At 41.1% G+C, this 22,036-nt stretch overlaps 1 long non-coding RNA gene across 1 annotated transcript; it reads left to right on the forward strand.

The window, feature by feature from the left end:
• The first annotated feature begins 15,559 nt into the window (after positions 1-15,559).
• Positions 15,560-21,812, forward strand: LOC128625877 (uncharacterized). The gene is made up of 2 exons (XR_008389742.1): positions 15,560-16,255; positions 20,224-21,812. It is a non-coding gene; the product is annotated as an uncharacterized LOC128625877 (long non-coding RNA).
• Positions 21,813-22,036: the final 224 nt, after the last annotated feature.

Below are 22,036 nucleotides of genomic sequence, written 5' to 3' on the forward strand. Positions count from 1 at the left end.
TTAAAACTCTCCTGTCTAGACATGGAGCAATAGATAAGGGCAGTCAAAGTTTATACCTACTTTCCTGTTGTCAGGAAACTCCAGGTGCTTCCAAGAGGATGGTCAGTCCTGGTCAGTCCTTTCACCCCAAGCAGTCTGGGACTCTGAGGCTTTCCAATCAGAATTCTTAGTCCCCTTTCCAGTCCCCTGAAGAGTAGGAGGGAGGAAGCAGCTGGCCTAAGATCCACTCCCTTTACCTGAGGGACACATCTAAGGGGGGCAGAAATGAACAGAGGAGGAGGAGGAGATCTGGCTTGATTTCCTTGTCAACTGGGCTTCCAAGTAAATGGAATGATTGATTTTAGGCAGGAGGAGGAGGCCTTATCTATCAGTCCTCAACAATGTCTCACCTGGTAGGGATTACTTGCAGTAAATAAACCTGGAATCTATTGATTTATCGGACAGGGCCTCCCAGAAGCATGTCCCATAAGCTACACAATTCTCTGGGGTATAAAATGGAGCTGTTTCATAAATTACTCACTTTATTCAATGAGGTAAAAGCCTGCAAAACCTGACATTGAAACCACTATGTAACAACCTGGCAAGAATGTCCCAGACCTTTCTCTGCTTTACCTTTTGATTTCCTGTACTCTTGAAACTTTAGTAAAGCTTAATACTAGGTAAAATCTCTGATTTGTGTGAGTCTGATTTGATCATGTAATCCTGGGTGTTAGCTTGCCTAGGCCTGGATTGTTTGGAGAATTAATACGTAAAGCAGCAAAACCCAATGAGAATATTCCATAGGATTCATGTAGGAATGTTGGGAGAGAGACGTTCTTTGTCCATTGGACCATATTTGCATTTGGTTAAATGCAAATATGAGACCCAATATGCAGAGGGGGGCTCACCCACAAAAAGAAGTTAAGTAGAGACAATGAACGCTGATTGATGGAGAGAATTAGAGTGAGATACTGAGAGAGGCAGAATAAGGGGTTGGAAGGGAAAGTCAGTTCCGAATATAGCACTTAAATCCCTGAATTTTATTCCGTCTGAAGCCCTGTCTATTTCCTGGACTTCCCTATTACATCAGCCAAGTCAACACATTCTCTTTTTAAGTTACGTTGCACTGGATTTCTGTCACTTGCAGTCAAGAATTCTGACTCATATCGCTGGGATTTGGTATGGGCCGGACTGGGAGGAGGGCCTCAGAGTGCAGGAACAAGCAAGCCTGCTAAAAGTGTTCTCAGAAATAAAAATTAGATGAGACACAAAAAAAATACTTACGAAGCTTTTTGACTTGTTTGTGATAAATGCTATTATAGTTAAGGCATGTGGCTAACATTTGCTGCAGTAAACAAGGAACTGGCTACTTTAAAGTGTTCCACGGTTTAGAGCAGTGGTTAAAATCATGGCTCTGGACCTAGAATTCCTCCTCTGCTGCCTGCTAGCTGGGTAACGCTGACTAAAGTGTTACCTCTCAATTTTCTCAGCTGTATCACAAGAGTAATAATACATTGTATTGGTTTTGTCAGTATTAAATGAGTACCATATTTAAAACTTTTTGTAAGTAGAACATCTAGCAATAGAAAGTGCCATGTGTTTGCTGTGGTTATTGTTATTATTCTCCAAGACTTAGCTTTATCACAGTAAAATGGGAGTAATATTATATACGTGTATGAATTTCAAATGAGATAATGTATATAAATGCTCGATGATAAATGCACAATGAAAAGTAAGTATGAATAGCTATTAAGAGGGGAGTTAGAGCAAGTGAAAGTTATGTGTATCAAATATATATTCTCAATTTCCAAAAACAAAGTTATATAACTAATTTAACAATAAAGTACACAGACACACTCTTAAGGAGCATAATGCTGGGGTTAAGAGTATAGGCATTGGAACCAGTTTACCTGGGTCCAGATCTTGGCCAACTCCAGTAAGATGAGAATAATGATAGTATCTACTCCATAATGTGGTTTTGAGGGTTAATTGAAGCAATCCCTCTAACGTAATGTACAACATGCCAGGAAAATGGTAAACAGTCAATAAATGTTAGTTTGTATTATGTAAGTCTGGGTCTCGATCACACTCAGTGGTGAAAATGAGGATAACATCATCCACCTGAGTAGGCTGTTATATGGATAAAATGCGATAGTGCCAGTGAAAATGCCTAGTAAATAGTAAGTATTTGATAAAGGCCATTTTTCTTACTCATTTTTATGATTCGGGAGACAACTTTGAATTTAATAATGCCTTCAGGTTATCAGTATAAATATCAATTGGATTTTTATGTGTGCAGATATAAGACAGGGAGGATTAGGTAGAATTTGATCAGTGACACATATTAAATGTTCTTTATTGAATAAATATCATTCAGTTGGCTTATTAGCTGTTCTTTTCTTATAAAAGTAGCTTGTGCCAGAAGTATCCCTTTTTTTAATGTTCTTTTGATTTGTGTCTCAGATAAATGGCAATTTGCTCAATTGGGAGAAGGATAGAAAAGTAGGCTGGTATTTTAGGTTTGTTGCAGCGAACATTGGTGTGCAATCTGCTAGAACTGAAGGAGGATGTTATTAATCAAAAAGTGCACAAGGAGGCAAAGAACTTCATTATGCTGTTTTGCTCTTACAAATTGCACCTGGAGCTTTTTAATGAATGTGCCCTTTGGAGACAGGTGGCACTCTGCAAAGTGCAAACCTCTCTAAACCTCTTCTTGTTTCAAACTGACACGTCTTCATGGCACTGTGAATAATCAATCTAAGACTTAAATGATGTGAAAGGCTTTGATAGGACTATAATTAGTTGAAACATTTTTTTTTCCTGGTCTTTCGGAGTACACAGGGCTAGAACAAGGGAGAGAAAGAATGTCAAGAAACAGCTGGGGGTGGGGGTGGGAATTCACTTATTCATTGAAAAAGGCAAGCAAGTCTGTAAGAGATGATATTGTGTACTGGGTGAATGAATACAGTAGATGGCAGTTTAGTAACACACAATAATCATTTTGTCATATTCAGAAGTCATTTTAAAAATATATATATATAAGAAAACATGTATCTTAAGTATTATGTATTTATTGTCACCTCTGTTGAGGAAGAGTTGTGTGCATGATCTCTGTTGGCTTAGAGAAATAGAATTGTTACAAATTTGTCAAGTAGCACATATTATGAAAGGGACATTGGGGCACTTTAGTTTTTTCCACCATATTTTATTAACATCTAAATTGTTTTCAGCACATGTAGAACTTTTTTGATATTTGAAGAGATAAAGCACTTGGGAATGACTTTCAAGTAAAATAACACTGCAAGAAACAGTTGATTCCTCTGAAAAAGTCACTGTAATTTTAGCATCTCACACATGTTTTCTGTAATTGTTAGTTAAAACATTTATCAAGCTAAGGGAGGTATGGAAAGGTGCAGAGATAGAGAAGATAAGAGAAGGAAACATTTCCACAAGTTTTTTAATGTTAAGAGGAGAAAAAAATAAGAGCCCAGCCTTCCCTGAAACACAAACTCAAGATTGCATCTCTTGTTACATGGGATTCACCCAAAAGTCTAGGCGTTAGGAGAATTTTGATCCCAGAAAAGAAATCTGACAGTTCTTCCTGAGATGGAATCAGACCATTACACATGCTGTGTTGGTTTAATTGAGCATACCTTATATCCCTCAGCAAGAAATCTTCTGCTGTGGTACCCTATTTTCTTGGACACCAGGGCTTGACAGATTTCTCACGCAAGTAGGCATTCAAGAGTGATACGATTTTGACATGAAATGTGCTTATACTTTGAAAGCCGTTAAACAAGACTTGTTTGCTTATAATTTTCTAATAAAATAAAAGGCCTTCTGTGGAAAGCAGTTTTAAAAACACATCATAACATTTTAAGTGTGTAGGTCTTGCAACGTTTGTTCCAATTTTCTAGTGACAGACACGGAGTAATAAGATTTCCCTAACAGATGCTTAGTGCTGGGTACTCACATGTCACTCAAGCTGACAAGGATTTAGAAAAAAGCACTTTCTTCACCATGTTACCATTTTTAAAGATCAACTATTACACATAATTCAGTTTTGCCTGATTGAAATGCATAAGCTTTATAAAATATAATTTATTAAAGTTAATAGGATAAAATTAATTAGATATGTACCCTAAACAACACACTAGATCCCATTCTATGAATTTGCCTGTCCCATATTGAATTCTAATCCTACAGGCCTGGAGAAAAGCTTTAGGTCAGTTTACAGTATAATCCTAGAATTTTGGAGTTGGAAAAGATACTTAGAAATCTTATATTTTGTTTTTTCTTTTTTACTGAATTTATTGGGGTGACATTGGTTAACAAAATTATATAGGTTTCAGGTGTATGATTCTATAATACATCATCTGTGATACAATATACACTGCATTGTGTGTTCACCAGCCCAAGTCAGTTTCTTTCTATCATTTATCCCCACTATACCCTCTTCTACCCCCTGCCTCAGAGATCATATATTTTAAATTTATACCTACTTTTAAGGATTTTCTTTTTTTGTAACTGGAGGATTTGGATTTAATTAATATCTACAAAATATATAGCAAGCACCATCCAAGTTACATAATTCGATCACTCATTCATTCACTCAGTCCATTTGTTCTCTCAACAGACATTTATTGAGCATTTCACATGTACTGGTATATTCCAGGAAATATGGTAGGGACTATTCATGCAAGAATAAATATTTCACCATTCTTGCCTCTGTTCAGGGGCTCAGAGTATAGCTGGGAAGATGGACAAGTAAGTTAATAACTATACTGTCATGTGATAAAGGCTGTGACAAGTTTGTGTACAGTCCTGTGGGAAAACAGATGAGGGAGCAATCTGTGTCACTCAGGGGTTCTGTGAAGACGACAGAGAGGACATCACATTTGAGCTGGAGCAGGAATTCTCAGAGAAGTGGGGGCTCAGGATGAAGGGAGAGAAATAGATAAGAAGGCAGAAGAGTGTGTTTGGACAATGACAGTGTAACGCATAGGGATGGGTGGGAAAAGATGTAGAGTCAGATTGGAAAAGTAATTTAGAGAAAGACAGCAAGTGTCCGATTGTAAAGAGTTTGACATTACTTTTGTAAGAAACAGAGGACAGCTTAAAAAACATGAAAGCGAAGATAGGGATGTGATCTGATTTATTTATTCATTTATTTATGTATTTTAAATTTATTAGGGTGACATTAATGACTTGATTTGTTTTTGAAAAGCTATCTCTGGCAATGGTGTGAAAGATGGTTTAGACTAATTCGTAGTAGGCATGCTGAAGTGTGCTCTGGTGTTATAATAGGGCAGCAGAAGTGACAATGGATGAAGGCATACCCTAAGATACATTTTAGAAACTGAATTGACAGACCTTGGTGGTCAGTTGCCTGGAAGGAGCAAGTGTTGAGGGAAGGGGATAAGTTAAGGATGTCTTTAAGAGGTCAAGTTTGCATGATTAGTTTTGAGGCTTTAAAAACATTTTTTTAAAAATTGTATTTGTCTTCCCAGAATCAATGGCTTTAAACAGAGTAATAACTTGAGTTTACAGGAATGGGCTGAAAACTGGCAGCCACTTTTTTCCAGACAAATTACAGAAGGAGAGCTTAAAAAGGAAGAGATGAGGGAGATGAATCTCGAGGGCTGAACAGTTCATCAGGTGAGTGGGGATTTAGGAGAAGAGCAGTAGCTTTTTAGGAAGGACAGCGGTGACATGAAGGCATAGTCATTCTGTGATGGGGACTCCGACCAGCGGTGTCCACAGTGTTATGGATGCAATGAACAAATTCACACAGACTGCAGCCCTGTGGAGAAAAGGGGATGGCATGGCCCCTCTCTGAGTGAGAGAGCACCCTGACCCTTGGCTGGACAAGCTTTTATTGCTTTTCTGGGAGCATTACCTGAAGGAAGGTCGTCATTCATCACCCTCAGGCAGTAATCATCAAACAATAGATAACATTCAAGGAACTATGAGGGCTTATTCTGAGTCAGGATCAGTTAGCTAAAGAAAGGGCCATAAAACTTTGGGAAACAAATTCATTTCATGCTTGGACCATTATCAGAAAATTGAGAACATTCTCAGGAAAGCAGATTTCACAGGATTTCACACATTCTTTCTTAGGCTTGATGGCCCCAGGGAACCACCCACTCCTGCCCAGGGCTGTACCAACCCCTGTCACTGTTTCAGGCTTAAGTCAGGCTGGGGAAGTAAGGCAGCCAAGAGATTAAGAGACTTCTTGCAGACAGAATGAGGAGTCAGGCTATGTCGGAGCAGAAGGGCAAGGGTCCATCACCCCTTTTTTCTATAGATCTCCAAGTCCTTCCCTGAAGGCCCCTTTGAGACTCTGCCTGTCTTAGCTGGTCCCTCCCTTGAGGAATCTTACCTGTTGTTGGCTAACTAGTCATCCTGCTGTGGCTAAGGAGTGTGAAGTAAATGGGGCAGAGAAGGCTCCCCTGACAGGAAGATAAGCCTGTCTCCTTTGTGGCTTATGGTCCCAAGGTCTCTTTACTCAGCCTTAGCCATGGGGGTTAAAGCTTCTGAAACCAGGCAGGGTGGTTCCCAACAATTCTGTGTGCCAGGACATGCTGTAGGCCTGGGGACTTTTGAGGGAAGGAGTGAGAAATGAACTTATGGAAAGCCCTATTATAAGCTGTCAATTAAACTTTATTTTTTCCGGGCTGCAAGATGCCCTTAAAGAGTTTTATGCAGGGGAATGGCTGCTCTTCACTTTCATTAATTCTTCTACTTTGCTGGCTTTATATGTTCTTGATCAATAAGACTTTGACTTCATTTCCTCATGCAATCAAACTGATAATCCATGATCATTCAGTTGAATCTCTTTTTCACCAGCACCCTTAATTTCCAACACTCTTATGAACTTCTGGTTTCATTATCCTAATAAATTCTAGAATAACCTAGCTAACTGTTTGATCTGATTCTGGAGCCAGGCATGGAATAATACTGAAGAAAATCACATACCATATTGTTTGTTGGCCTTCTACATTTATGATTTCCGACTGCTATTGGACTTTCAACATGATCTAGCAAATATTTACATATCTTTGTCCATTTCCTATACTAGTAAGTTTTTACCACTAGTTTCAAGCTTTGTATTTAATGCTATACTTTTGTTCAGCTGAATACCTTGACTACTTTGCAGAGGAAACAGCTGTTACAGCTGTGAAGAGCTTTCTTCACATTCCCTCCTTAAAGTTCATTTATTCTTTCTTATTTTGGGCATTTTTTTTCCTTCCATCATCCTTAGGATGATAATTCCTATCATCATCCTAAGACTAATTTGACTTTCATGCCTCTACATTGATTTGCAGTTCTCATCCATACATGTCTTTTCCCATCTTTCCACAGAAAAAGAGTCATTCTTCCTTTTTTCTTTCACATGTGTTCATGGCCCCATATCTTCTATCTCTTGCAAGTTCTTGCTAAATAATTATGACTATTCTTACTTTACTTGTTATTGCAATCTACATTTTCTCACAACTTTCTTCCCAGCCTAAAACATGCAAAGAAATATTTTCTATCCTATATACATTGTCCTTGGTCTGGTTTTTACCACAGCCAATATTCTAACACTGTACCTCTGATTTATTCTTCCTTATTTATATTTACTCATTAGCATCCTGCAACTTGTCTTGAGCAAATTCCAAGCACAGTTCCTGACACATGCTGTATGAGGTCCGTCTGGAAAAAGTTCAGCCATCGTTAACATGATGAGAACAGTTTGTGCAACATCAATGTAACCGGGCAAACAAGGAGAGTGGACTGGAATGCACATGTGTGAACAATGATAACTTCACTGTACTAGTCAGTGGTGTTGGCAGATGCTGTTGAGTGAGCATGTGTACTGTGTGGCCATCACATTAAAAATTACTGAACAAGTAAAGCAATGAATCTGCATCCAAATTTGCATTAAGCTTGAGTGTTCCTCTGTGGAAACTTTTCGGATGATTCAGAAGGCTTTCGAGGGGGACGCAATGAGTATAGTACAAATAAAAGTGTGGAACAAATGCTTCAAAGATGGTTGAGAATCAATTGAAAGTGATCCATGTTCTGGAAAGCCTGCAACAAGCAGAACACCTGAGAAAGTGGAATGCATTCGGGCTGAAATCAACAAAGATCAGTGACCAACAGTGTAGGAACTAGAAGCTGATCTGGGGATTCCAGAACTACTGTGTCTGAGACTTTCATGCAGAATCTTGGCATGAAACACATCATAGCAAAATTAGTTCCATGGCTTCTGCTACCCAAGCAGAAGGAACATTATGCTGCAGTTGCTAATGACTTGATTCAAACTGCTACCGATGAACCAGATTGTCTCAAGAAGCTCATAACTTTGAAGAAGACTGAGGTGTCATTGTCTTATTGACAATGTTTATTGTATCTGGAATCTTCTTCAATAAATGTTTCTATTTTTCATAATACATTGCTGGATGTACTATGCAATCTACTTTCTGGACAGACCTAGTGCATGTAATAAATATGTGTTAATAATTGATTTCTAATTGCCAATAATTGATTTCTAATTGGCCTCTTCTTACGCCTCATCTTATATACTTATGATGAGGGGTGGTGACAGATAGATTCCATTTTTAGATTCTGCCCCTTGCTCAATGGAAATTTAAAAACCAACAAATAAATGAACAAAATTGCTGAGATTCTATACTGCATTGATTTCTTCTAAATTTAATCTTATTCTATTTGCATTTTGGTGTATTGGGGCCTGTTCTCTACCAATTAATAAATATGTTGAATATTGAATATTGCCATTGATTATATATGAATGCTTTTTGGTAATTATATCACTATATAAAGTAATGTTTATTTTTATTATGTATCTTTAGAAGTGTGGTACCTATTTAACACATGATAATGATAGATGTTTACAGCAATAAAACTTTCTCACATGCTAGACAGATTCATGAAGGCAGGAACCAGTGTCCTGGTATATGATAGGTAATAAATTTTTGTGGCATGAATGTATTAATGTTCCTTATATACGACCTAGCCAAAATTTTCTAAATGGACATCTAATATGTTTCTGATCTTTCAAATAAAAAATACTATCAATGGTTAGGGCTTATAGTTTTCACACACTCTTAGGTGAAAGTTGTACTGTTGTTATTGAAAAGAAAAAAAACATTCCACCAATCAGTACAGCAATTCACAGGTAAATTTTGTTTTCTCTGGTAAATTTTTTCTGTTAGAGTGTCGTTTCAAATGTAGTCTTTTCATGGAAACACACATAAACTCATGTGTTTATGAGTTTGAACTTAAACTACTGCTATAAAACCAGGTAGTTATTGGCCTTCAATTTATCTAACTTTTATCTTACAGACTGTGAGCTCATTTAATAACATCAAGTGAAGAAAGCTGGAATAGCTTCTGTGTTGCATACCTTTGGGACCTTCCTGTATAATGTTGACATACAGTCTCGACCAACCTGACAATAAAATGATCCATTTATCCAACACAACCAGGCAGAGGAGGCGATACAGCCTCTTTGCACTGTGCCTCCCACTCCCAGAGCCAGCTGGATGTTTCCTTTGGGCCAAACACATGTGCACATAAAACACTTCATCAACAATTTTCATGTTTTTTTGTTAAATTGGGTTTACTTCTCTTATGTGAATTTTCCCCTAGATATTTTTCCAAATAGCAGAGAAAGTATTTGAGGTGAACTAAAACTTTTTAATAATAAATTTTGTGGTTATAAAGCCCTGGAACTAAAAAACACTTATAAACAAGTGACAATGACCAGCTTTACTGTTATATAGACGAGACTACTGAGGAGATTAGAAGAAATCACTGACAGTTTTTTTAAAAGTATATTAGTTTTAATCTTAAAATCAAACTTTTCAACCGGGCAATGTTATCTAAGGACTTCTATAAATTCCCCGGAATCTAAAACACAAAGCAATTATTTTGATCACCAAGAGTATTGATTAAAATTTTTCTTTTTTTTTTTTTAAGGCACAAAAAACTATGGTCTTTTTACTCAAATAGTCTATGACTATTATGGCTGCTTATTTAAATTTTCTTTCTTACTGAAAATAAACTGTTTGTTTTGGGGCTATGTTTTGTTTCCACTGTAGAATTAAAGAAAGACCAGTCAGGTTTGAGAACCTGGACAATCTGACTGCGTTATATTATAGACATAGTGTAATTATTTGAGGGAAACCCCAAGTGCCAGTGTCCCTTAAATATCTTTCTATCAGTGTTTCAAGGTACCCCCAAACTCTATTATCCTTTTTTTCAAAGCCTTCATTGTATGAAGGACCCAGAGACGAAGACAACAGGTGAGGATTGAAAATGGAAGGTGGGGTGTGGGTAGGGCAGAGGAGAGTAATGGAGAGAAATGCAAACCACTGTAATTGAACAACAATAAAAAAATAAATGAAAAAGCCTTCATTCTTGAACACTCTTATTAAAATAAAGACATGCTAATGATAGGCTGTGAACATGAATATCAATGACAATTAGTGGGATTCTACTTAAATAAAAGATTCAGGCAGAAAAATTTTGGATGCAAAATGGTAGCAGAAAGTCTGGCAGATAAGTACACAGTGCTCAATGAAAAACCCTGTTGGTATGAGGGCAGGGTTTTTCAATCTTTCAATTGCAATTTTCAGAAAATCTAGCAGAAAATGTCTAAAACCAGAAGGGAATTTATTGGCTTTCACGACTGATACTCACAGCCAGTATGCCACTTATCAATTTATTGCCTTTCAGCTCCCAATTCACCCTTCAACTTTTGCTCTATGATAACAGATGATTTCTTTTAGTGTTCCCCCTTGAAAGTGAAACCTATGCTAAGCGTTCTCAATGGATGTCTCTGGAGGGACTTCACTGGAGAAAGGGGCTCTCTTGCCTTGTCCAGCTGCTGCTTGCTGAGCCAACAGAGTAGGTATACTGACATCTGGTGCCCTGTTCTGTCATGTGGCTGAAATGTGGTCCTTCAGCAACTTTGCAGCCTGGCAATAACCTTCCTGCTATACAATTGACATGGAAATTAGCACTCCAAAATCTTCCTCTCTTCATCAGTGCCTCACTTTTCTTTGCAGGTCCCTGTGCAACCTGCCTATATCTCAGAGGGTTCCCATCAAGCCAGCTTTCTACTCCTGAAAGCCCTGCATGTTTTGCCTGCTGCCCTGGTTTCTACCTGCTACCAGCTGGTGGTTGTCAGGTCACCACCTTTACTCCCACAGAATTGCTTCCTGACTGCCCAGTAACTACATAACAATTTCACTATTGAAAAGCCAGTTAAATTCTGGGCTATCCAGTGGTGAGGCCAAACTAACTTTCCCCCAAAAGATTTTTTTTCTGACTTTGAAACAGCTGATATTGAGACTTGTTAGCCTATATAATTACATGAGCCAATTCCTTACAATAAATTTTGTCTCTATAACACACACACACACACACACACACACACACACACACACACACACACACACCCTATTGGTATTGTGTCAGCACTGACCCCTAAAAAGGAAAGGAAGAAAGGAAGGAGAGAGGGTGGGTTTGGGAGAACGGATAAAAACAAGGACCAGAAGAAAGTTGGGAAAGAAACAACTTCCCTTCCCACGATTTTGTCTTGGGCTGGTTGTATATTTACCAATTCCAGGCTTTTAGTCTGTTCAGCTCTCACATTTGGGTTCAGTAAATTACAAAACGCTGTAACATTAATCTACCGGATTGTTTCTGGGAAACAAGAGGATACTGGTAGACTTACCTGTACTCCTAGGTTGGGATAAAACTTGACCCATAGGGTCCTCTTGGAGGATTACAAATATTTTATAGGGAACCGATTCACTGGTTTATTTGCTTGCTCATTTAATCACACGCTCATCCAGTTATCCATTTGACAACATGTACTGGCAGTATGTGAAGTAATGCTATGGATTCCAAGACCCAAGGCAAAGTTCCTGGCTCTCCAGTAATTTATACACTTGTTAGAGAATAAAAGAAAATTTAAAATATCTGAAATACAGGAATTTATAGGATCAATTTCCTAAGAGAGGTTCAAATCATAGAGGTTCACGACGGAGGTTAATGTTGCAACTCAGAGATGGAGAGATAAAATCTACTGAAATTAAGAAAGGCCTCTTAAAATGGTATATTTGGTCTTCGAAAAACACATAGGATTTTGAGGTGAAAAGATGCACAAGATAATTCCTAGTGAGAAACAGGATGAGCAAAAGAAGAAGATTTAAAAAAATTAGAACCAATTCTGGGATGAGCAAATACACCAATAGAGTTTGTTATGGACTATATGTTTAGTCCCCAAAATTTATATGTTGAAACCCTAACTGCCAGTGGGATTATACATGGAGGTAGAGACTTTGGGAATTAATTAGGTCTTGTGGCTGGAGGCCTTGTAATGGGATTAATGCCCTTTTAAGAAAATAACAGTGGAGAGCTTGCTCTGCCTGTCCTCTACCATGCGAAAATACAACAAAGAGGTGGCTGTCTGCAAACCAAGAAGTGAGACTTCCCCAGACACTGGATCTGTTGGCACTTTAATATTGGACTTCCCAGCCTCCATAACTGAAAAGGAAATGCTATTTAAGTCTCCCAGTCTATGGTTATTTGTAGAGCAGCCTAAATGGACTAAGACATAGTTGAAGCATAGTCTTCAGTGAGAAGCAGCTTGAGAGAGAGTGAGGTTGAAGAGACAGGTAGGGAGACACTTCTGGCCAAACTTAAGAGCCACGCTAAGAACTTATATTAAGAAAACAAGTTGTAAAGAAATGTGCACAAGACGTAAGTGTGCAGCTCTAGATTATTACAAAGTTAACATACCTATGAAACCAACACGAGGGTAGTAAAATAGAACATTAACAACATCTGAAGCCCTACTCGTGCCCTTTCTCAAATACCACACTTTTCTTCCTCCCTGAAGGAAGCTACATTTTAACACTGTGGATTGGTGTTGCCTGGTTTTGAATTCTACATAAATGTTATTAGATAGTATATATTATCTTTTGTCAAACGTTTTTCAGTCAATATTGTTGATGAGACTTATACATGCTGTTGAACATATCTACAGTTCATTTATTTTCATTGTTTCATAAGTATTCCAGGGTTTAATATATCACAGTTTATCAAGGTCACCATTGTTTCTGTGGAATTTGGAGGTTATAGGATATCCACTTGTTCAGCTTTAGTAGATTCTGAAAATCAGCTTTCCAAAATAATCCCATCCATACACTTCTACCAGCAGAGCATGAAGGTTCTTGTTGCTCCATAATCTCTATGACATTTGGTATTTTCGGACTTTCCAGTTTTAGCCTGTGAAATATGAATTTAATTTTGTTTGCACTGGTGAGCCACCGAGGGATTTTGAGTTGGAAATGGTGCACAACTGGCAGGACTGCATAGTTGAGGTTGAGAGAAAGAGCTGAGGAAGGCGGCCAGAGGAGATGACATTTCAACCATTCCAATAAAATACGAGAAAACAAATTGAATTATTGACAGAGGAGCTAAAATGAAGAGACAAGAAATATTACTTCTGTACTGTGTGCTCATAACTAATAATTGTCGATTAATAAATTGTGGGGATAACAGTAGCAGGGGTGATTAAAAATGAGCATATGTTTGAGCTTAAGTGACTGGCAATGGTAGACTCTTAACCAATTTAAGAAGGCATGGGAGAAAATTCTGGTTTTGGGGAAATGCTTTTTTACCCAAATTACATAACTCAATTTTAATTCTTTCACCAGACCCTTAGTTTGAATTTGTGACAATCTTTTTCTCCAACTGTCTCGTCATTGCTATGGAAGATCATTCTCAGTAGAAGTAAGATCTGTCAGGCAAGAAGGAACCAGGACTATGGTAGGATAAATTGCCTCTGTCTTGTTTAACTCAGCACCCAGAGAAAGCAGCAGCAGATTTTCCATTATTCAAGGCTGACAGTTCTGGTATAAGGGGTGATAGCAGCTAGGAGAATGACAAGCCTGGGACTTCTATAAAGCCTGAGTCCACACAGGACTGTGAGAACTGAGCAGTCTTCTCCTGCCCTTGGCCTTTTGGACTCACACACACAGGGCCTATTCTATGTATGCTCACTTCCATTACTAATTCATTGTTTTTCCTCTAGAAATATTTTCTCTGTCATTGATATAAGCAATGGCTCCTTTCATTTTTGAAATGAATCCTTCATTTAATTGGGTATTCCCAGGAGTATGGAAAACATGTAGACATTCCTAGACCAACATTCCACTACTTTCACCTATACAGCTGTTGAGAGAGTAACTCTAATTGATTATTATAATTTTTGAGACAATTTTCTTGGACACACAGTTAAGGCATTGGAACTCATAAGGCATACATGAGTTGCTATTGACTAGATCTCTTGGGCTCTACGTCTGTTTTAGCAGAGCTTTTTCAGTGGAGGCTTTGGTTTAATATTTTTTGTAATATTTCATGTCCTTTTATATCCAAAAACATAAGACTACTTATTTAGCTTATTTCTTCCAATGAAATCTGATGCAAACTCTGACCGATGGTGTCCACTGTGTTGTGGATGCAACGAACAAATTCACACAAACTATGAAATCCTGTGAAGAACAAGGGATGGCATGGCCCCTCTCTGAGTGAGAGAGCACCCTGACCCTTGGCTGGACAAGCTTTTATTGCTTTTCTGGGAGCATTACCTGAAGGAAGATCTTCATTCATCACCCTCAGGCAGTAATGATCAAACAATAGATAACATTCAAAGAACTATGAGGGCTTATTCTGAGTCAGGATCAGTTAGCTAAAGGGCCATAAAACTTTGGGAACTCATTTCGTGCTTGGACCCTTATCAGAAAATTGAGGACATTCTCAGCAAAGCAGATTTCACACATTCTTTTTGAGGCCTGATGGCCCCAGGGAACCACCCATCCCTGCCCCTGGAACGACCCATTCCACCTCGTCATTGTTTCAGGCTTAAATCAGACAGGGGAAGTAAGGCAGCCAAGAGATTAGGAGACTTCTGGCAGACAGAATGAAGACTCAGGCTATGTCAAAGCAGAGGGGTGAGGGTCCATCACCCCTTCTTTCTATAGCCCCCCAAAGCCTTTCCCTAAGGGCGCCTTTGAGACCCTGCCTGCCTTAGCCCATCATTCCTCCCTTGAGGATTCTTACCTGTCATTGGCTAATAAGTCCTCTGCCAGGGGCCAAGTAGGGTGAAGAGAAAGAGGGCAGAGAAAGCACCCCTGCTGGGAAGATAAGCTTTGTTTCCTTAGCGGCTTTTGGTCGTCCCAACGTCTCTTTACTCAGTTTTAGCCATGGGGGTTAAAGCTTCTGAAACCAGGCAGGGTGGTTCCGAACAGAAATCACTCTGACAAAAGTTTTTTTTGTGAATTTGCACTTTCCAGGCCTGTTACTCTATTGTGATAAAGTACAGAGGGACACAAACAGGAAACAGAACAAATAGTACCTTATATCTCCAGGCCAGTTAAAATTTATAAGGCACACTTACATTTATTTTAATCCCTTTACTTTCCCCTTCACCCTGTGAGGCATAATTATTTTCATTTTTTTTAGATGAAGAAGCATAGGTCAAAGACATAGGTGGTGTTGATATGAGAAACTTTGAAAAACCTCTGTTTAACCTTTATTTGCCCAGGCCCCAGGCGCCCTGGGGAGAATGATGGGGCTGTCTAGGATAAGTAAACAACAGTGCATTAGCTAGGACTGAGATTAACACCCCCTGCTTCTGTGTCCTTGGAGCCCTGGAACTGAATAATAGGAGCCTTTGAACCCTGCCCCGTAAATAGAACTAATTATCGCATTCTGCTTCTGCCCCGTAGACACCTGTGTCCTTGAGCCCTGGCTCTGCCCCTAGACAGGACTAACTTCCGCATTCCGCTTCTGTATCCCGCCTTGCCACGTAGACAAGAAGACCCTAATCTATAAAAACCCCAGGAATCCTTTGTTCATTGCTCAGAATTTGGAAATGACTCCTCTGAGCCCATGCATGTAAAATAAACCTCGTACTCCAAAATCCCTCGGTGTTTGGTCGCTTCATTTCCCACAACATTTGGTTCCCTGACCGGGAAAGGCGACCTCACACTAATTCAGGCGTTTGTCACCGTCTGGAAACGCCGGGAGGCGGCCGCAGGACCAACTGGGGAAAGCGGGGGTGCACGTGCCCTGAGATTTCTTAGGCCCCGTCCAGTTGGGGCGGCGGCCGCTGACCCGCACGGCCAGGCGGGAAGTGAGAGATTCTGGACTACGACTTGATTAAAGGCCTTGATTGGAGGCGCCGAACTTGGTGAGTGCCCCGGGGACTTGTCCCGAGACTGGAAGAGGCTGATCACCTCTCATTGGAACCTTGGGTTGGATGCATTCCGACCACTCGAACCCTTCTCGGGGGGTTTTGTCCTGAGTTTAGGTGGGATCCATACCGGGTTCCACAACTTGACCCCGTACTCAGGGGGGTATTGTCCTGAGTTTAGGTGGGATCCATACCGGGTTCCACAACTTGACCCCCGTACTCAGGGGGGTATTGTTTAAACTCGGAGTGCTTGAGCGTGAAAGTGTGCGAGACTGTGTTTGTGGCTCCACGGGCTGGTCCTACGGAGCAAGAGTGGGTCCCAACCTGCGGTTCCTGTGTCAGGTCATACGGTATAACGGTTGGCAGCTAACCCCGAATTCTGCTGGGGCAACCTTAGCCAAGACCGACTTCGTCCCGAGAGGGAGCAGGCCAGGCGGACGAGCGAATCTACCCCACCCTTTGTGTGTCCGCGTCGTGTGGGGCTCGGCAGGTATGAGTGAAAGAGCTGAAGTTGTGTGAGAACCGCGGTTCGCCTGTGTGAGAGGAGAAACTGTATCTGTGCAGTCTTTGTTTGTCGCGGCTATGTCATTGTCTGTGAGTTTCTATGTCTAATTTGTAGAAAAAAAAAAAAAACGCGCGCCAGCTGGGTCCGCAGGTGCCGGAGCCGAGGAATCTGACTGGTTGAAACAAAGCAGCACGGAGGCCGCGCCGGTGTTGACGAGATGAGTATTCCGTCCCCAGAGTTCTCCCAGTCAGCAATGCTGGGACCCTCGCTCGCTGATTGGAAAAGCGCGCACACTTCTCGCGTCCTCGCACCCCCTTTCTCTTCCCCTTATCGGCACCCCAGGTGGCGGGCGGGAGCGGGAGGCTGTCTCCTCGGGACGGGATTGCCGAGGTGCTGGGTAGCTCCTCCGAGCGACCGCTTCCCCCTCCCCAGCCCCGGAGACAGGGTCGGAGGGCGGGAGCCAGGGGCCTGGCGGCTGAGGGCAGGACAGGCAGTCCCCAGTGTGCAACGGGCTGGTCGAACTGTCTAGCCTAGAGCAGGAGGTTTCCCAGCTAGCGGGAGACCTGGATTTTCTTTGGGAGTGCTACACTGTAAACCCCCTCCCCGTCCCTGCTGACTTTGGTGGCTGGCGGAGCCCTTCCCCCCAGGCTACTGCTGACTAGGGCGGCAGCCCCGCTGGCTGTTTCCTAGCAACGGGTAGGGTTTCAGCCAGTGGGAGGGGCTGATGGCAGGCACTGAAGTGAGTTTTCTGCTGCCGCAGCTTGAGGCGTGAGGAATTTTAAGTTCTGAAATGTTTGCCAGTGAGGACCTGGTAATTCAACTGGTCTGGCAATTGTAAGACGAGCTCATCATACTTTGAAAGAGTCTTGAGCCTTCCCCCCGAGAGTGATTTATTGGCCATTTTAACTCTTAGCTCGGAGAGGGGAGTGTGCTGTTTGCCTTTCTGAATGACCTTTAGCTCCAGATTTCTCCAAGCTGTGTGGAATTCCAACCAGCGCCCCTGGAGTGGTCACCTAAGAGAGACTTTTAAAGAGACTAAATTAATGCTGCAAACAAGCAAGAGTGTTTTCAGATTCTTCATGCTGAAAGTAACTTTGTAAAGTCTGTGCTAATTCTTCCAAAATTGAAATGTAACCAAACCTGTTACTTTTATGTATCCCATGTGTTTATATGATTTTTCAACTGACTAGATTTAAGAATTTGAGCTGTAACAACCCAGAAATGCCTTAATTAATTCCTGTTTGTACTCTATAATGTATATAGAAATTGTTCCTTGTAATTGCATTCGAGAATAACAAATAGCAGATTTCACAGGCCTATTTTGATTTGATTTTATAAACAAGAGTAAAGAGATATTGCTAACCGCTCTGTACCGCTGCCCTTAGGGTCTGGGGGCGGGAGACGACCTCTGGAGTGCAAGACTCCCTGGTGGCAGGCACTGCCTTGGGTTTCTCTCCCTGCCCCCCCCAGAGCTTGGTCAGAAGTCGGCAGCGGGTGGGACTCCCCCCCCAGCTTTGACAAAGCCCTGAGTCCCCGTATATTCTGGGAGAAGCGCTTTCTGACTTCGATCTCCTTAGGCCTGAATGCCTACTGGGGAGAATGCTTTTGCCACCTGGGACCCAGGAAGGGTCATTTGTGGCTGATGAGTGCTTCAGCCTGAGGCAAAGAGCATGTCTCTGCCATGAGACCGGATTGGAAGAGAGCAAGTCTCTGCCATTGGTTTTGCTTCTGATCAGAAACCCTGTGTATTGTAAGACCTAGGAAAGGTCACCTGTAGCCGGTTGGGGAGAATGCCTTTGCCACCCGGGACCCAGGAAGGGTCAATTGTGGCTGATGAGTGCTTCAGCCTGAGGCAAAGCAGCATGTCTCTGCCAAGAGACCGGGCCTGAAGGAGCATGTCTCTGTGAGGCACCAGTGGAAGCATTGGTGCGAGAGAATGTCTCTACCTGTATTGTTTCAGAACTCTGTGTTTCAGGTTTTGCTCTGTATCTGCTCTGAAAAAGAAACTGAGGATTCCAGGAAAAGTTGAAACTTCATACTCTATAAAAAGTAAACAAAAGAAAGTATAAGATATAGAAATGAAAAAGTATATAAAAGGATATAGAAGTTTTTGAATATTGCTGAAGGGCTATGAGAAGCTATGAAGATAGAAAAGGGTGTATAAAAGGTTGTAGAAGTTTGCAAAAGTTTAGAAAGGAATTATATAAAGTTAGTAATAGAAGGTATAAAGCATAGAAATACAATCTTAATAGGTATCAGAAGGAAAAAGATTTTCCATCATGCTTTGTATTTTTCTCCTAACCCCTCCAGAATTTGGCATTGTCTGAAGGAATAATGACACTATAAGGTTTCTTTGCATGAGTTCAATAAGACCAGCCATTAATAGTAGTTTTGTTAACCAGGACTTTGACTGGAATGTCACACCTGAAGGAGGCATATGGGTTCTGGTCATTACCAGAAAGCTCAGAGGAACTAGGATTGACCTGTGAAGCTAGTAAAAGCCCACAAGAAAAGCCTGGTACTTTGGTTAGTTGTGTGGTTCGTGCCAGTCTTTCCAGGGGAGGAATGAAGGTTGCTTTCCTGAAAGATGGCTGAAAAGGAACCTGTAAGCACAATGAACGCTCAAGGATTTGAGTGAAACAACTGGTACAGGCGAGGCTAGATGTGTGGCGCTGCTATGCCCTGAGGGGCAGATTGAAAAGTCAATCTAAGAGTTCCCTGGGTGAGTGTGTGAGTTCCAGCAAAGCAGACTTAAGGATCACAAGTGATCCAGGCTGCTCTTCGTGTGTTTATGCAAACGAACAGTCAAAAATCAAAAGCGGGACCCAAAGTAGTCCCTGTAATAACAGTGAGGGTAATCTTAAGGAGAAAAATTGTAGTTCAAGGAAAATCACAGTGCTCAGCATTAGACATCAGAATAGTACAGCTAACTGTCTTGAAAATTTACTCTCATTTGAAATTAAAACCAGGTTTGTGATGCCACCAAAGATGTACAATTTACAGGTGCAAAGGACCTTGTCAAATTGCCACTGTTAAATATCATTGTAGGAAAGACCTTGCAATAGAATGTCTTCCCAAAAGACAGTCTCACAGGCGCAGAGACTAGTTTGGGGATAGTTGTGTAAATTAACCTGTATGTTCTTCTGTTTTCATAGGGCCTATGCCTATGACTTGCCTATGCCTATAAGAGATTAGTTGCAAGATAGGCCTCACTTAAGGAGCCCATCTCCATCATTGCCCCACTGAGACTCAACAGTTTGGCTGAACTAAGTAGTTAGGGCGGTCTGTAGGCTTCACTTTAGAACTAATTTTCTCTTTTCTGTCTTGATAACTTGGACAGAAAGGGCTCAGAAACCTGAAAGGAGAGAACTCCTAATCATTACTAAAGTGCCTACCATTGTCTATTAATAGTTATAATTAAATTGTGCTTCCAATTTCTTGCCTAATCTGTCACCTCCAGAATATGACCTGACCAGAATGACGGCGGTCCAGTAATGCCAGCCTCTGGACACCAAGCCTGCGATGTCCGGGTGACAGCCAACTGACCAGGACCCTGTGAGGTCTTTCCCCTTACAGGAAAGACTCCCTCCGTGCTGCCCCCCTTCAGGGCACCCCAACCCAGGGTAAATAAGACAGCGTCCATTTCCAGCTTGGAAGAAGTTACAAGAAGATGAGACCTCCGTCCCTTTTCCTTTATATAATTATGAAGTAGGTATAAATCTAAAAGGAAGAATATTAATACAGAGTGCATCCACGGGGAGCCCCAGAAAAGATTTAGAATAAGATCCAAGGTTCGGGGTATCCAAGAGATATTGAGGTGTACTCACCACTCCCCGGGAGAGGGGGACGAATAGAGCGGGGCCAGTGAGAGATGTTGTACATAACAACAGGTTACAGCTGACCTCTAAAGTAATTATTTGACATATAGCTTTTAGCTAGTTTCATAGATATATTAAATAGTATAGCCAGACTTAGAGCTAAGGAAATAAAGTCACTTACCCAGGATGTAGCTAAGAGCAGAGCCCCTAAGGGGGGGAGGCCTGTGTCAGAGCTTGGAAAAGATCAACTCCAGGCCATGAGGGGATAAACTACCCAGGTGAAAGAGGGCACCGCATAGTTTAAGGCAGAGTGCCGACCCCTGCAGCTTTGGTGAAAGAGGCCCATGTGGCTTTGGGGTTCCCCCTTTGGCTGTGTAGCCTAGAAGGCAAGAAAGACTTTGACTAGAACTTAGTACAAAAAAGGACCTCTTGCCAGTGGACTGTGAGAGAGTGCCACATAACTTTAGATTGGCTAAAAGATCCTGCCTGATGCAGCTGATAGTAACAGCAGCCTGAGACACAGATGTGTGCTCTTTCCTGGTTTGCAGTGCCCGGAGTTAAAACGGTGCAAGTACGGAACAAAGACATGAAAGTATTTTGAGTTAAAAAAAGGGAAGAAAAACTTAGTTTCTGACTGCTCTTTTGCAATAATAGAACTAGAATTATAAGTAATAACAAGAGAAAAGGAAAAAGAAACCTCATTAATACTCTAAATTTAATAAAAGGGGGGACTTGTTTATTCTTACAAAAATATATATTATGCTTAAACAAGCAACCAGTGTTGTTTAGCATAAAAGGGGGGAATGATATGAGAAACTTTGAAAAACCTCTGTTTAACCTTTATTTGCCCAGGCCCCAGGCGCCCTGGGGAGAATGATGGGGCTGTCTAGGATAAGTAAACAACAGTGCATTAGCTAGGACTGAGATTAACACCCCTGCTTCTGTGTCCTTGGAGCCCTGGAACTGAATAATAGGAGCCTTTGAACCCTGCCCCGTAAATAGAACTAATTATCGCATTCTGCTTCTGCCCCGTAGACACCTGTGTCCTTGAGCCCTGGCTCTGCCCCTAGACAGGACTAACTTCCGCATTCCGCTTCTGTATCCCGCCTTGCCACGTAGACAAGAAGACCCTAATCTATAAAAACCCCAGGAATCCTTTGTTCATTGCTCAGAATTTGGAAATGACTCCTCTGAGCCCATGCATGTAAAATAAACCTCGTACTCCAAAATCCCTCGGTGTTTGGTCGCTTCATTTCCCACAACAGTGTAGTCAGCCAAGACTTCAAATCAGTCTTCTAATGTGGAGATCACTTCCTGTGATGGTTAATTTTATGTGTCAACCTGACTGGGCCACAGTATGCCCAGGTTAAACATTAGTTCTGGGTGTGTCTGTGAGGGTGTTTCCAGAAGAGATTAACATTCGAATTGGTGAACTGAGCCAAACAGATGGTTCTC

The sequence above is a fragment of the Artibeus jamaicensis genome, unplaced genomic scaffold (assembly GCF_021234435.1).
Source record: "Artibeus jamaicensis isolate MK-2021 breed Jamaican fruit bat unplaced genomic scaffold, CSHL_Jam_final scaffold_1019, whole genome shotgun sequence".
Taxonomy (NCBI): Eukaryota; Metazoa; Chordata; class Mammalia; order Chiroptera; family Phyllostomidae; genus Artibeus; species Artibeus jamaicensis.